Source organism: Aulostomus chinensis, chromosome 1 (assembly GCF_037954235.1).
Source record: "Aulostomus chinensis isolate RoL2024-O1b breed Wild chromosome 1, RoL_Achi_v1.0, whole genome shotgun sequence".
Taxonomy (NCBI): Eukaryota; Metazoa; Chordata; class Actinopteri; order Syngnathiformes; family Aulostomidae; genus Aulostomus; species Aulostomus chinensis.
The window spans coordinates 20,937,575-20,953,940 of record NC_141320.1 but is presented as its reverse complement, the minus strand read 5'-3'; the positions used below and the strand labels follow the sequence as shown (position 1 = coordinate 20,953,940).

Here is a 16,366-nt window from a genome sequence, read left to right as displayed (position 1 = left end):
ATTCTAGAAATGAACATTCTGACTAGCAGATGTGATCATGAATGGACCAAAACCATTCAGCAGAGGGGACCTATGACCTTTGACCTGGGTGACACAACGTTGATCCAAGCATCTGAAGCCAGTGTTTCTGTTCCCAGTTTGCTGACTGGTCGTCAGTAGCAGGACGTCTCTTTTCATTGAGTTGAGTTCTGTTTCTGTCTGTTGCTCCGCTGTTTCAGAGTCAAATGAAGAGATTTCTGATGTTGCTGTTTGTGTCCTGCAGATGTGGAGCAGCTGCTGGTGATTAAAGAAGAGGTTCCCCCTGAGCTGCAGGACCCAGAGCCCCCCCACATTAAAGAGGAGTGGGAGGAGCTCAGGATCAGTGAGGAGGGAGGGCAGCTTCAAGGGCAGGAGGAGGCTGATATCACCACGTTCCCCTTCACTCTGGTCCCTGTGAAGAGTGAAGGGAACGAAGAGAAACCTCAGTTCCCACAGCTTCACCAGAGTCTCACTGAGGAGAACTTGAAAGAAGAGTCTCTGAGCAGCAGCCCAGTTCATCCTCTGAAAACAGAAGCTGATGGAGAAGAGAGTGGAGAACCAGAACCAGCCAGCAAGGTAGATCCAGATCCACTTGTACAACCCCAGACTGAAGACCAGATGTCAGACTCTTCTGAAGCTGAGCCTGAAGTCAGTGAGGATGAGCGTCCTTTTAGGTGCTCAACATGCAGTAAAGGTTTTCGAAACAGAAGGAGTTTGGATGTACACATGAGAACACACACTGGGGAGAAACCATTCCCCTGCTCAGTTTGTGGCACAAGATTTTCAGAAAAGGGGCATCTGAAAAGACACATGAGAACGCACACTGGGGAGAAACCATTCCCATGCTCAGTTTGTGGCACAAGATTCTCAGTTAAGGAACATCTAGAATCACACATGAGAATGCACACAGGGGAGAAACCATATCCCTGCTCAGTTTGTGGCACAAGATTTTCAGTTAAGGGAGATCTGAAAACACACATGAGAACACACACTGGGGAGAAACCATTTCCCTGCTCAGTTTGTGGCGGAAGGTTTTCAGAAAAGGGATATCTGAATAGACACATGAGAACACACACTGGGGAGAAACCATTTCCCTGCTCTGTTTGTGGCACAAGATTTTCAGAAAGGGGGCATCTGAAAAGACACGAGAACTCACACTGGGGAGAAACCATATCCCTGCTCACTTTGTGGCAAAAGATTCTCAGTTCAGGGAGATCTGAAAACACATGAGAACTCATACTGGGGAGAAACCATTTCCCTGCTCAGTTTGTGGTAAAAGATTCTCAGAAAAGGGACATCTGAAAAGACACATGAGAACGCACACTGGGAAGAAACCACCTTTGCAAGACGTGGCTTTGAAGCGTGACAAGAGTGGGAGACGCAGGTTGACGGCCAAAAAATGAATTTATTTCATGAAAAAACACAACGATGAACCAAAATTGAACTCAGACAACAATGTGATGTGATCGTCAGTACAGTTGGTGGTGTGGGTTCATGTGTGCATGTGTGTAAGGGAGGTGGAAAGAAGAGATGTTGTCTGCTGAAAATCAAAGTGACAATGGATGAGGAGGAAGAGAGGCTCCCGGCTAGCAAGGCGGGTTCTGTATGTAGAGAGCACCGGGCCCAGGAGCTTCAACTAGGAGGAACGAACAGCCCCCCACCCTCCAGATACCTGCTGCAACACAAGGAACAGCATGAAAGGCACCAGCCACGGGACCTTTATACCCCCCCCCCCCCCACACACACACACACACACACACACACCCTCAAGAAAGGGGTCCAGAAGCAAGTCACGGCACCAAAGTACCTGAAATGCATTTTTTTTAAAAGCCGAAATGATAATGAACCAAACCCCCTCAAACCATGTACATCACCCATTGTTCTGTACAGATGAGGTAAACCTATCAGGAGGTGAAGCAGTGGCTGCTCTGGTGGTCCAGCATCTCTTGTCCCAAGGTACCGCATTGACCAGTGCACCCAGAAAGCAATGATGTAGGAGGCTAGGAAAAGACAAGAGGAGAACCAGAGACAGGAAAACAGTTCACTATCAATTTCCACACTGAAGGAACTCTGGACAACGCGTCCACCACCACTTTGTTGGTCCCCTTCACACAGGAACTATCCAGTGTGACTGCAGGAACAGAGACAAAGAGAGGAGAAAACTCAGCAGGACAGAGACAGGATGAAGCTGAAATCATGGAGCCACCATTGGACAGGAGGGTGTGAGGTCTGATCTGATTTCTCTGAGGTCACCATCAAAGATCCACTTGGCACCAAGTACTGATCTTTATATTGATGTATTGATCCTGATCAAACACTGAATTGTCTTTGAGATGTGTGAAAATAAATGAGTGGGTGGAGTCTCTGATATCATTGATGTCATCCAGCTGATGGAGAAATATGTGACATCAGCTGGAGCCTCCGGTGAAGTACCTTTAGTAGTAGTACACATGCAGTATACGCTCAGTACCGGCTCCTACACAGACACAGCGAGCGCTGCTTTAACAAATACATGGTTCCTATGGGAGGGATTGCTTGGATTTCCGGTGTATCAGGACCAGGACTGAAGTTGGTCCCTGACCGTCCTGGAGGGGCGGCTGTAACACAGGATGAGTTTTCACAGTGAAGGTCTTCTTCTTCTACAGCTGAATTAAAGTGTAAACAGTCGTCTACACACCTTTAAATGTCCTTATAAACTTGTCTTTTCATAAACTTTCTGTCCTCTTTTAAAGTTGTCAGTGCTTTTGTTTCCATGTAGAGGCTCTACTTGATCACCACCCTTGTGTTTGACTGTTTGGAGTGGATGTTGTCTACAGACATCTTTCTACTTTAAATAGATGAAAGACTTGTTTTTCCATCTCATGTTGTTCCTGCAATGATTGAAGGCAACAAACAACAACACATTATTTGCCATTTTTCATGTTATTTTGAACTTTTCAATTTTTATCTCAGTTATGGATAAAAATCCTTCTTCTTCCTCTTCTGTGTTTTACGGCAGTGGTTCTCTGAGTTTGAAACTCCACATTAGAACTGCAGCAATCAATCAGTCAATCAATCAATCAATCAATCAATGGATTTGGATGGACTTTGCATTTGTTTTGTCTTCTCTTTTTTTCGTTGTACTTGTGGTCATCATTGTCTCCAATCAGAAAATCTGAGGCTGGGATGTCTTGATGACGCTTGAAGAAAGGAAGCAGGTCTCAGAGGAGTGTGGACAGTGCAGTCCTCAGCTTTCTAGTTCCTGGTCTCCAGCCCTTCTCTCTTGTTGAGCAGCCAGCGTCTCAGAGCCTTGTCCAAGACCTGCAGCCAAACTGCACCGTCTGCACCACATTCACCTTTAAAAACTGAGTGGATGTCATCAGGGAGGGAAAATGCTGGAGTTCCTTGTCCTTTGCTTGGATTTGTTTGATTTTTTTATTGAGTTTGACTCGCTGGAAGAAGACTTGTTGATCCAGGAATGAAGCTGGATTCTTCTGTGCAGAGCATTCATTGAGTTGAAGTGTGGCTGTACATTCAATGATCAGTGTTATGGTTTCCTTTCCTGTGTTAAGTTGTTGCTCACACACACACACACACACACACACACACACACACACACACACACACACACACACTGCTGTGTCTGAACACTGAAGCTGAGGAGAGAGACTAATGTGCACCATCTTTTGGGGTTTCTATCTCTTTCCACACACAAATGCAGGCTGGCTCCTGAGTGGTTGACAGCTTTTATGAAGGCGTGCGCTTTGTTGCCATGGAGACCAGAGCTTCAACAGGGGGATGAGTTCTTGAAAGCAGAGTTGGAGTTTGTTTGTGGACTGAACAGTAAACTCCTTTCTTTTGTGGGACGTTTGAATAAAACATTGAAATGAAAATCACTCTCCTTATCGTTTTTGATGCTGCAGTTTTTATGTTTCTGTAGACGTTTGGATTCAAGGATTCAAGGATTCAAGGATCTTGATTGTCAAACCACTCACATTTCCATGTTGGTGGTACGAAAATTGAACTCTGGTCCTGGGGTAGCAAGAGATAGCATAATAAAGAGTGGAGAACAGAAATAAGGATTTACAGACAGAAAAGATATTTACAGAAGGATTTTTATATATATATATATATCCATCCATCCATTGTATATATATATATATATATATATATATATATATATATATATATATATATATATGTGTGTGTGTGTTATATGATGATTCAATATATGTTGAATTATATAAATATATATAAAATTATATATATATAATTCAACACAGTTCAAGTGTTTCTAATGAAGCTGAATGTTCTCCTCTACTTTCCTCAGTTGGGTTTCTTTCATGTCCTCCTGAGATCAAAGAGAGAATTCTAGGTACAAATAAATACACTATCAAAGCCCCCTGATGACATCATCATCAATTCTGACTTTGATCTGGAGGCTCTTGCTTCAAATAAAATCCGTTGTTCCAGGCAAAAATCTGCATACAAACACAAAAACAAACACACACACATACACACACACAAACACACACGCGCACACATACACACACACAAACACACACACACACACACACACACACACACACACTCCCATTCACACTCACATTCATACCTACGGTCAATTTAGAGAATCCAATCAGCCTAGTCCAATCCAAGACTCCCAGTCACTAACCCATACTGTCATCACTTAAACACCACTGGAGTATTGACAGAGATTCCACATGTTGGTCAACCAGAGAAGCTCCAACTGGTGAAGATCATTCAACCCTGCATGAAGGTCAACCTCCATCATCTGCTGCTCATTAGCAGGGACTTAGCTCCAATGGTAGAGTGCTAGCTTAGCATGTGAGAGGTAGAGGGATCCATGCCCTCATTCTCCAGAATACTTCAGCTTGTTCTGTTGATCAGAGGAGCTGCTGGGTGATGAATGCTGATGTTTGTCCACTGGTGTGATAAAGTGTCCCCTGTTACTGAGATGAGGATGAACACCTGCTCAGGTCAAAGCTGCAATCAAACCAGGGACTCTGAACCACACACAGTGAAGGAGTTTGTCCTGCAGGTTGATGGACACTTATTAAGTTCTATCTTTGATCAAATATAAGAAATGTAAAATAATTCAACATTGATTGCATTTCCCTCCTTTCTTTGGTGCCCTCAGTCTTTCTGAGAACTGTAGGAGGAACTGCTCTCTGTTCTGTGTTTGTTCTGCTCAGTGGAGGAAGGAACGAAGGACTGGAGCTCTAAGTTTTCCAGTTCCTACATCAGTGAATGGACTTTCTGTGCTGAGGAGGATCCAAAGCTACTAAGGAGGATTACAGAGTTTGGGAGTCAGTGACTTAATAGAGTCTAACAAAGGGTTGAACCTGAATGTTGAACCCTTCAACATAGGGCCATGGCAGAGTGAACCAAGAACACTACAATGGGGGTGAGAGTGGAGCCATGATGGACTCACAGTTCATCACCTCCACCATCATGTGGACCACCTGATCACCTCTCCCTCAACCTCTAAATAACTCATTCCCTGACCGGGAATCAAACCTGGGCCACATCGGTGAGAGCGCTGAATCCTAGCCACTAGACCATCAGGGACCACACTGAGCTCTCCAACAACAGAGACTATAGACAATGACTCAAGAACACAGGACTCTGTGGTCTCAGCTTGAGATGCAGAGACACCTCAGCCCCCTAAAGACAGTCCACCCCCAGGATCCTGCCCCCTCTGCTCCAACTCAGCCCTCCATTCATAACTGACTTTGTCTCAGTCTCTTCACAATGCCAGTCACTGAAACACTGACAATGTGATGGGGGCTTCCTGTCTTTACTGCATTTTCTTCAAAGGATCCCGTGTGTCTTCTTTCTCTCTGTCTGTACTGGAGTGTGGTACCAGGCCCAGCTTGAACGGGTGACTGTGTCTGAGTGGGTCGAGGCTGGGCTGCAGGTATTGGGAGGTTAGAACCCATCTGTGAGGCTCCAGGTGGAGCGATCACCTGTGAGGGTCCAGGGACAGCAGGAAGCTGCACAGATGGTAAAGACATGGAGGGGAGACAGGTGGTGCTGGAGCAGTGACAGGAAGTGTCTGGCATTTTGGTTCATCCTGTGAGATGACGTGAGGTTGTGGTTTTGCCTCCAGCCTCACCTCCTCATCAGTGTTCAAAAGGTTCAAAGGTGAAAAAATGGGATTCAACCAAACAGCTGGAATGAAGAGTTGGTAACACTTGCAGAGCTGCAGGGAGCTGGACAGGTCTCACCGTGGGGGGATTTGTCCCACAGATCCTGCTGAAGTGGCTCCTCCTCCTGAGACCTGCAATGCTGGCTGGACCTTTGGAAAAAGAACACAACAAATCTTCATAAACATTTACTTCAGCAGGAACACACAAGAAGGTGGGACTGGTTCCTTTTTCATGTTCACTATTTTGTCGTCTTGGTTCATGTTTTGGTTGTCAAAGTTAATTCTGAATATTTGTGGAAAGTTCGCCTGCCTTTACTTGTACCAATACTTCCTTTAGTAACAAATTAAAAAGCTCAAGCTAAACTTCAGTCAGGACAACCATTCTTTCTCATTCTTCGACCTCTGTTTTATGTCCATGACCATCCTGTCTGTCACCTTTGGTGATGGAGACATCAGTTGATGACATCAGCAACGGTCCTCAACCTAACTGCCTCTGCCAGAAGTGAGCTGTCATCTGTCTCAGGGGACACAGTCGAGTGGACCGGGGCGGATGAGGGCCTGCTGCTTCCTTGAAATATTTCTAAATATTTCAGTTGCAACTGTATAGTGATGGTGGGTCAGTTTAGAGCTGTCAATCAATGTTAATAATTGATCTTAGCATCTGGAGATTATTTTAGGAACACAAATACTTTTACTTCATTCTGAGGATGTGCAGACGTTCAATATAATGATTTTTTATTCGTCAAAGATTCCTGCTAGTCAGAGAGGATCTGGGCTGGATTGGAAAGCTTCTGAGAGGGAAACCTTCACTCTGGACTGGACTGAGAACGGAGCAGCCTCAGCTTCCTGGAGCCTGACTTGCCTCTGTGGTCTAAGGTTGTGTGGGCTGACATCACAGTGAAACTCCTGAGATCACAGAGCCTTTGAGATCACAGGCTGACTTCCTTTTTATCCCTAAAATTTGTGTTTGATCAGTTAAACAGTGACTCTACCAGAGGGGATGTAGCTCAGTGGTAGAGCGCATGCTTCGCATGTATGAGGCCCCGGGTTCAATCCCCGGCATCTCCAGCTGGTCCTTTGGAGCCTTCATCTTGTCAGCTAAATTGATCATTAAATGTGACAACAGTTGATAACAAACTACCAGAAGAGAAACCAGTCTGTTGCATATCAAAGTATTTGTAGCTGGGTCAGTGTGACTGTGAGCCTTCATAGCCAGCATGAAGGAGCTGGTTTTATCTTTGCTGGGGAAATCCCACACACAGCTGCTCTCAGTTCCAAATGTGTGTGTCCTCACTCCTCCGTCCTCCTGCTGCCCTCAGAATACAGACACAATTCAACCTGGCAAGTTTGGAGCATAGAAGTGCTCCTGAAGAGATGTGTGTCAGCCCACAGCTGGCTGTTCTTACCTGGAACCTCAAGATGAAACTGCTTCCACAGATTGGAAATGAATCTGATGTTGACTTTTGGACAAATCACCTGTTCATCAGTTCATCATCACTTCCATCCATTTCTACTGCTTATCTTGTTATAGAAAGGAGTCTATCTGCTGTGTGACTGAGGCAGTTACTGTGAGCTGCTGCATGTCTCAGTGTGTGTGTGTGGGGGGGCTGTGTGTGACTGGTCGGCTGCCAAGGATTATTGATGAGATCAATCATGATCAGCTCAGAGATCACGGCACAGAAGAAGGAGACTTTTTGATTTTTGGGGGTTCAGTTTCTAAGTCAGACACATCATCACAATTTGAAGTTTTCCTCCAGTAAAAAACAAAAACACAAAACCAAACAAAAACATGATTTGACTTTTGATGTCTACCTTTTTTGGAAATTGTGAGTCCAACAAGCAGGAGGCCGTTTGAGCTTGGAAACTGTGAAGCATCACCAGTAACTGCTGGTTAATTTACAGGTGTTTCCTCCAAAAAGTTTAAAATGAACTCAATGCTGAATCCCTCGTCGTCATCACTGAGCTGCAGAACTGGTCCATGCAGGAGGCTGAGCAGGTCTTCCTCTCTGGTCCAGTGTCTCAGCACAGGTCAGAGTAGAGAATTAAAACATGAACACAAATCTTTATCAGCTGTTTACTGATATCAGTGACTACCTTCAAGTAAGAGTGTTAGTGAATGGACCCTTTTTAAAGTTTATGTTATAATGTTTGAAAAATGATGCTCACAAAAACACAATAAAAGTGTTTGTGGTAAAATGATTCCAGTAGATTTTATTGCCATTTTAAGAGTTCAAGCATATTTTGATGACATTGTTTGATATCATGACTCTCAGTTACTTTAGCAGGACCATCGGGACATGAAATCTTCCTCATCATCCCATATCGACCCTCAACCCCTCACACAGAACCAGGAGCCCTCAACTGAAGGAACCTTTAAAACTGAGATGTTGGACAGAAAGCAGTATTTTGGTGGAACGAACCTTTAAAACTATAAATTAGAAAGTATTTTGGTGGAACGAACCTTTAAAACTATAAATTAGAAAGTATTTTGGTGGAACGAACCTTTAAAACTATAAATTAGAAAGTATTTTGGTGGAACGAACCTTTAAAACTATAAATTAGAAAGTATTTTGGTGGAATAAACCTTTAAAACTATAACTTGTTTGAAAGTATTTTGGAGGAATTGGAATAATCCTTTTATACAGTTGTCAGAAATTAAAGGACAGGAAGTAGTATTTTGGTGGAATAAACCTTTAATACTGTAGTTCGAAAGGAGTAATTTGCTATCATCTAATTCGATAGGTGGCGCTGTCACCAAAAAACAAAAGTCCCAGAACTGCATTTTATCATCCAATTCAGTAGGTGGTGCTGTGGGGTCCTGGAACTGCAGCTCTCTGGTGCTGCAGGATCTCCTCTTGAAAAGCCTCACAGTTCAGAGTCGTTCCAGAATCTAGGAGCAGAAACCAAAGTCTCCTACGACGAGGATGGGATTGGAACCCACACCTGCAGAGCTCAATGGATCAGCAGTCCATCACCTTAACCACTCGGCCTCCTCGTCTCCTGACCACCATGAGGTGCTGCTTTCTCTGAGCCTTTTAAACAGCTGAACTCTTTGGAGCCCATTTGTCAGAAATGGACCCAGCAGGAGCCACTGAACACTACTCTGACATCATCAGGCTTCTTCCCAGCAGCTTGGTGCTCCAGAAGGAAGAATCCAGACCATCGCTACATCATCAGAGTGAACACCAGCTGATGTTGACCAGTTTAACAAGCCTTTGACTGCTAAATGACATCCAAGCTCAGATTCTCTTGTCCTGGTAGAACAAGTCAATGTTGAAGAAGATGAGAGCACCAGTCTCTTTCATCCAATGCTGGAACAGCGTTAGACTGAAGGTCTGAAGGTCCCTGGTCTGGTCCAGGTTTCAACAGGGGACCAGCATCAGCCAGCATTTAAATGTGGACAGCAGTGGAGGTGAAGCCCACATCAAGGAAACAAGCCTCCTATCACTGTCCTGTGCTGAGTTTCTTTAAAAAATGTGAGACAACCTCAAGAGTTTCTGTTTCCTGTGTTGGACTTTGCCTCAGAGAATCAGAGCCAATCAGAAGCTTGTTGGTCTTGGATGCTGGTCATCAGGAGCAATGAGGGGCTCAGTGTCTTGCTCAAGGACACTTCAACATGGTCACCAGCTGAAGTGAGAACTGAACCAGCAACTCTGCTAGACGGCCACTCTTCCTCCAGGCCGTGCCCCCCTAACCTGAATCATCATGATGTCATTATTTGTTGCTTTAATTCACCAAATGTGTGACGTGGTGAGTTTGTCAGGAGTTTAAAGACCAAAGTTGTGAACACACAGAGAAGTAAACCTGTCAAAGCTGCTTCACTTGATGAGTGAAACTGAGGAACTGATAGAAGAGCAACAAAGAAAATGGAGTCAGAAGGTCGTCTTCTTCACTGCTCAGTCACAACACTGACACACACACACACACACACACACACACACACACACACACACACACACACACACACACACACACACAAATAGTTTGTCTTTGAGAGAGGACAAAAAAATATTTCACTGTGCCGACATGAACTTTCATTGTTGAATTTCAGTCTCCTACAAATGTGTGTGAATGTGGTCGTTGTGGCCGAGTGGTGAAGGCGATGGACTAGAAATCCATTGGGGTCTCCCTGCTCAGGTTGGAGTCCTGCCAACAACGTTAAACTGTTGACAATTTAAAATTGACCCATTTTTCCTCCACACTGTCCTTCATCACAGCATTTAACATCAGGACTGCTCCCAGATCAGCTCCATGACCTCATCCCTGCACCAGAGTCCCGCCCAAGTTCATCAAAAACGGCCAAGCATAAATATATAATATGTATATAATGTGAACACACCTGTACAGGTGCGTTAACGTGCTTAATAACAGAGAATGAGTGAAAGGTTTGTTCAGAGTGGAGTGCAGTACCACAGTCAGGCCAGCAGGTGGGGCTTTCGTTGGTGCTGTCGACCTAATTGCGGTGTCTGTGCTCTGCCAGCAGAGGTCGTGCTTCCCCACCAATCTTCTAGGGTGTCTGAGTGGTGCCGCCATGTTTAGGTCGTAGCAGGAGGACGTAGGTTGGTACTTGGCAGTTTGGATGTAGCGAAAGTCAAGTTATGAATGGAGGGCTGAGTTGGAGCAGAGGGGGGCAGGATCCTGGGGGTGGACTGTCTTTAGGGGGCTGAGGTGTCTGGTGGTCTTGGTGGACCCTCTGCATCTCAAGCTGAGACCACAGAGTCCTGTGTTCTTGAGTCATTGTCTATAGTCTCTGTTGTTGGAGAGCTCAGTGTGGTCCCTGATGGTCTAGTGGCTAGGATTCGGTGCTTTCACCGCCGAGGACCGGGTTCGATTCCCGGTCAGGGAATGAGTTATTTAGAGGTTGAGGGAGAGGTGATCAGGTGGTCCACATGATGGTGGAGGTGATGAACTGTGAATCCATCATGGCTCCACTCTCACCCCCATTGTAGTGTTCTTGGTTCACTCTGCCATGGCCCCATGTTGAAGGGTGACTGTCTCATTCAGGTTCAACCCTTTGTTAGACTCTATTAAGTCACTGACTGCTGCAAGGACAAACTGTAATCCTCCTTAGTAGCTTTGGTTATTGATGATCTGCAATGGTTCGTGGGGGTGGAGCCTATCCCAGCAGCCCTCAGGTGAGGGGCGGGGTTTATCCTGGACAGGTCACCAGTCCATGGCAGGGCCAACACATAGAGACAGATTGATTATAAAAATGTTCATCCCCAGTTTGAAGTTAGAGACAGGATTTAAGTGTGGAAGGTTTTTGTATCTTCAATTTAATTCTGAGTGTTGTAAACTGTTTCTAACAAACTCTACTGTTAAACAGTCAAAATGTTTTCTAACCAAGCTGAATGCTCTCATATACTTTTTAAAGTTGAGTTTCTCTCACGTCCTCCTGAGATCAAAGACAGAATTCTAGGTACAAATAAATACACTATCAAAGCCCTGATGACATCATCATCAATTCTGACTTTGATCTGGAGGCTCTTGCTTTCTTGCTTCAAATAAAAAACGTTGTTCCAGGGAAAAGTCTGCACATAAACACACACACACACACACACACACACACACACAGCCTGTCTTCAGTATAAAATGGTCTGTCACGTTCTCTCACGTTGGAAGATTTCTCTGACTCCATTGTGAATACAGAGATTCTTCATCTGCCACCTGAGTCTTGATCCACTGATTCCTCTGATCCACCTCTTTCTGCTCCAACAAGGCTGACATGGATCAGGTGGGTCCATGTCAGCCAATCAGGAGGTTTCTCCTCTCAGTTAATTTTCTTCATCCCAGTTTAGATTGATTCTTCTCAGCCTGATGAAGGAGCATCTGATCAGGTGTTTGGCTGCTTGTTGGTTGTAATTCCATAGACTTTAATCTCAGATGTTATAGAATTAATAAGAACATCTTAAAGACCTTTGTCCAACACTTGAAACTCTCCTGTCTGTCCAGGCCCAACTGGCCTTTGGGAGTGAGGTGGTGGATGCATGTGAATGAAATGAGGCTGGTGTTGCTGTGAGGAGCCACTAGAGGGAGACACCTGTCGTTCCTCCCAGCTGACAATGAGGCTTCACAGCTGCATTTGAAGCTGTCCTTTATTGGTCCCAACTGTCTTGAGCTCAGGGGCCAAACTCACCAACAACACTTCCTCCTGGTCATGTGGTCTGTTTGTCAGGAGATTCAATCCAAAGTTGTTGACACACAAGAGAAGAAAACACGTCAAAGTTTGTTCATTTTTATGAATCAAACTGAAAATGAACAGAAGAGTGACAGTGAAAATGGATTCAAAAATAATAAATAATCATGAATAATGAATAAATACTCAGAATTTACTGGCATTTGACTGCATTTTGTGGTTAATCAGTAGATGAAAGAGGAACATATATATTCTATACATGTGATGTACGTACGTGGCTGTGGACAAAAGCGTCTGCTCAATGAAATTGTAGGATTGTAGAATTCTATAAATGTAGAATATAATTGTAGAAATGCTCTCTCTCACCACCCCCAACGTCTGTGCCAGGGTCTCTGGCCAGTGGTCAATGGCTCATATCACCTGCCCAGGATGGATCCAGCTTGCTTGTCTTTGTAATTCTGCACTTATTAGAGACCTGGAAACAAAGGAATGCTGAAAAAGAGAAAATAGGACCTCACACAAATGGGCTTGTGACAGAAATTAAGATCATTTTGTGGATATCCATCCTCTTCAAATGTGTGTGTGAATGTGGTCGTTGTGGCCGAGTGGTGAAGGCGATGGACTAGAAATCCATTGGGGTGTCCCTGCTCAGGTTGGAGTCCTGCAGCAACGTTAAGCTGTTGATGTTCCATGTCAGGGTGAACGTCCTACCTGTGCCTGATTCAGTGTGGTGGCTCACACCTGAATTTATCCTAACAAGCTAACTTCTTAACGCCAATCTACACAGTTTGAATCATCAAAACCTCAAACTGCAGTAAGAATTTTCAATTCTCTCATCCACAACAATCCTCATCAATAAAATCTGGAAGAAGGAACCGCAGAAAGTCTGCAGGAGAACGTAGACGAGTGCTGCCACCGACCCGTCGTGGGGAGGACCGGTAACGTGGCGACCCCACTTCCCAAAAGAAGCCGACCATCCAGCGCACCCTCATCACCCAATAAGGACCTAGGGGACATCCTGGACTCAACTGACAGGAAACTAACAAGTTTCGATGCTGGACTCTCGTGGAAATCCTCCACAAAGAGCCTCCATGAGTCTCTGGCACTCAGCCAGCAAAAGGTGGCTTCACTGGCCGCTAAAAATCAAGCCCTTCAAGCCTCCAGCCTCCCATCACTGTTTCCTCCCTCTCAAATATGTATCCTGAAATATGGATTTGAGTCTTTAGATGCTGTAACGTCCAAAGATCATATTGTTATTGACCCTCCCCCTTCTTTGTTCCACCATGGAAAGAGGAGAACTCTATTCTAGTTTAGTGGATGAACATAGAGGAACTACACCTGGATCTCTGTGTTTAACAAACAATTGAGTTAAACATCAGGAGTCATGAGTTTGCTCAAAACTATTGACTTGGAGTGAGTTCAGTGAGTTTATAGCCAACAATTCTCCATCAGCCAGCACATCCTGCAAAAGTAATGATGACAATTTTCCTTTTAAAAAGCAGGGACGTTGCGCAGATCCAGGATCAGTGGGAACGGCTGTTTGCTTTAAACGGTTGGGGGAAAGAGTCGATTTATTGTAGAGTCAATGTTATTTATATTGTGCCACATCACAACAAAAGTTATCTCAAGACACTTGACAGGTAGAGCAGGTCTAGAACCACACTCCTTCAATGAATTCACGTATGTGAAGATATTCAACTGATGTGACAAATTCTCATGACAATGAGTCCAGAGAGCCTGTCAGCACTGACATTCCCCTGGTGGCAGGGAAGTCATGTCAACGGACCTGGAGCCTGTAGTTGGTGTCCATTCTTGATATCCTCACAAACAGGTCATCAAACTTGGCCCTCGTCAGCTTGAAGGACAGCTGGAAACGGCCTTCGTCCAGGCACAGTTCTTGGAGAAGGAGAGTTAAGAAGTTTAGAGTTCCAAGAAGCTTCTTCAGTTCGTTCAGTTTGGTCCTGGAGAACTGTTCAATGTGTCAGGACTTCAGAAGCTCCAATCCTCTCTAAGGTCCAGTGAGAGTGGAAGAGATTATAAATGAGAGAAGCAGGGCCCTCCCTCAGAACTGAACCAGCTCAGTTGGGAGAGCCTTAGACTGAAGATCTAAAGGTCCCTGGTCCGATCCCAGGTTTCAGCAGAGGAGCAGCATTGACTTTACTTTCCAGTGGAGGAACTGCAGACATGAAGGAAACTAACATCTTGTCCTGTGCATTCTTGTGACATTCAGGACATTTTTGGAGCCTCTTGTTGGATTTTGCCACAGAGAATCAGAGCCAATCAAAAGCCTGGTGGACTTCAACATGGAGGACTGAACAAGTCAAGAAAGCATCAGTTTGACCTTCACAGGTGTTTCTGTTCCTGTCTCAATGCTGTAGAAAGAGCCTGAGGAGCTCAGACGGTAGAGCATCAGACTTTTAATCTGAGGGTCCAGGGTTCAAGTCCCTGTTCAGGTGCTGTGGAGGTTCCAGTGTTTGACAACATGGTACTGGATGAAGTTTAGTGTTGAACAAACTGTCATCATCAAAAGTAGAAGTGTTCTTGTCTTGACGCTGTGAGACTGTTGCTAGAAAAGTGACCAACAATAATTTCATGTGGCATGCAATTAACAAAAGACCACAAATGACACTGGTCAAGTCAGTTTTATTTGTATTGCACCAAATCACAACAAAGTTCTGTCATGTCTCTTTACTAGTAGAGCAGGTCCAGCACCAAACTCCTTCAATGAACCTCCACCCAACAATTCTCCATCAGCAGCACATCCTGCAACAGTGGTGATGAAAACCTTCCTTTTAAAAGGCAGGAACATCGAGCAGATCCAGGATCAGTGGGGACGAGGTTACAAACAAAGGTACCTCAAAACCTCAAAATAATGCTACAGTGATGTCGGAAGAATTGCTCATGATCTCAAAATGATGCTAAAGTAATGGAGGAAGAGTTGCTAATAACCTAAAAATAATGCTACAATGATGTTGTAAAAATTGCGAATGAACTCAAAATGATGCTAACAGTAATGTAGTGATAGTTGCTAATAAACTCAAAGTGATGCTGACAGTCATGCAGTAAGAGTTGCTACTAACTACAAAATAATGATACAGTGATGTTGGAAGAATTGCTGATGAACTCAAAATGATGCTAACAGTAATGTAGTGAAAGTTTCGAATAACCTCAAAGTAATGCTGACAGTGATGTAGTAAGAGTTGCTTCGAACCTCAAAATGATGCGACAGTGATGGAGTAAGAATTGCTAATAAACTCAAAATGATGCTAACAGTAATGTCGTGATAGTTGCTATAAACTCAGTGATTCTTTCAGTAATGAAGTGAAAGTTTCGAATAACCTCAAAGTGATGCTGACAGTCATGTAGTAAGAGTTGCTACGAACCTTAAAATAATGCAACAATAATGTAGTAAGAGTTGCTACGAACCTCCAAAAAATGCGACAGTGATGTCGGAAGAATTGCTAATGATCTCAAAATGATGTGACAGTGATGGAGTCAGAATTGCTAATGAACTCAAAATGATGCTAACAGTAATGTAGTGATAGTTGCTAATAAGCTCAGTGAGGCTTACAGTAATGTAGTAAGTGTTTCGAATAATTTCAAATGATGCTGAAAGTCATGTAGTAAAAGTTGCTACGAACCTCAAAATATTGTGACAGTGATGTCGTAAGAATTGCTAATGAACTCAAAATGATGCTAACAGTAATGTAGTGAGAGTTGCTAATAAACTCAGTGATGCTGACAGTAATGTAGTGATAGTTGCTAATCAACTCAGTGATGCTGACAGTAATGTAGTGATAGTTGCTAATCAACTCAGTGATGCTGACAGTAATGTAGTAAGTGTTTCGAACAATTTCAAATGATGCTGAAAGTCATGTAGTAAGAGTTGCTACTACCCTCAAAATAATGCTACAGTGATGTCGGAAGAATTGCTAATGAACTCAATTTAATGCTACAGTGATGTTGTGAGAATTGCTCAACAACTCAAAATGATGCTAACAGTAATGTAGTGATAGTTGCTAATAAACTCAAAGTGATGCTGACAGTCATGTACTAAGAGT

General features: G+C 44.0%; 2 non-coding genes across 2 annotated transcripts; both read left to right on the top strand.

Annotated features, from left to right (window-relative positions):
- Positions 1-7,165: 7,165 nt before the first annotated feature.
- Positions 7,166-7,237, top strand: trnaa-cgc (transfer RNA alanine (anticodon CGC)). The gene has a single exon. It is a non-coding gene; the product is annotated as a tRNA-Ala (tRNA).
- A 3,706-nt stretch (positions 7,238-10,943) lies between these two features.
- trnae-uuc (transfer RNA glutamic acid (anticodon UUC)) lies at positions 10,944-11,015 on the top strand. The gene has a single exon. It is a non-coding gene; the product is annotated as a tRNA-Glu (tRNA).
- The last annotated feature ends 5,351 nt before the right edge of the window (positions 11,016-16,366 follow it).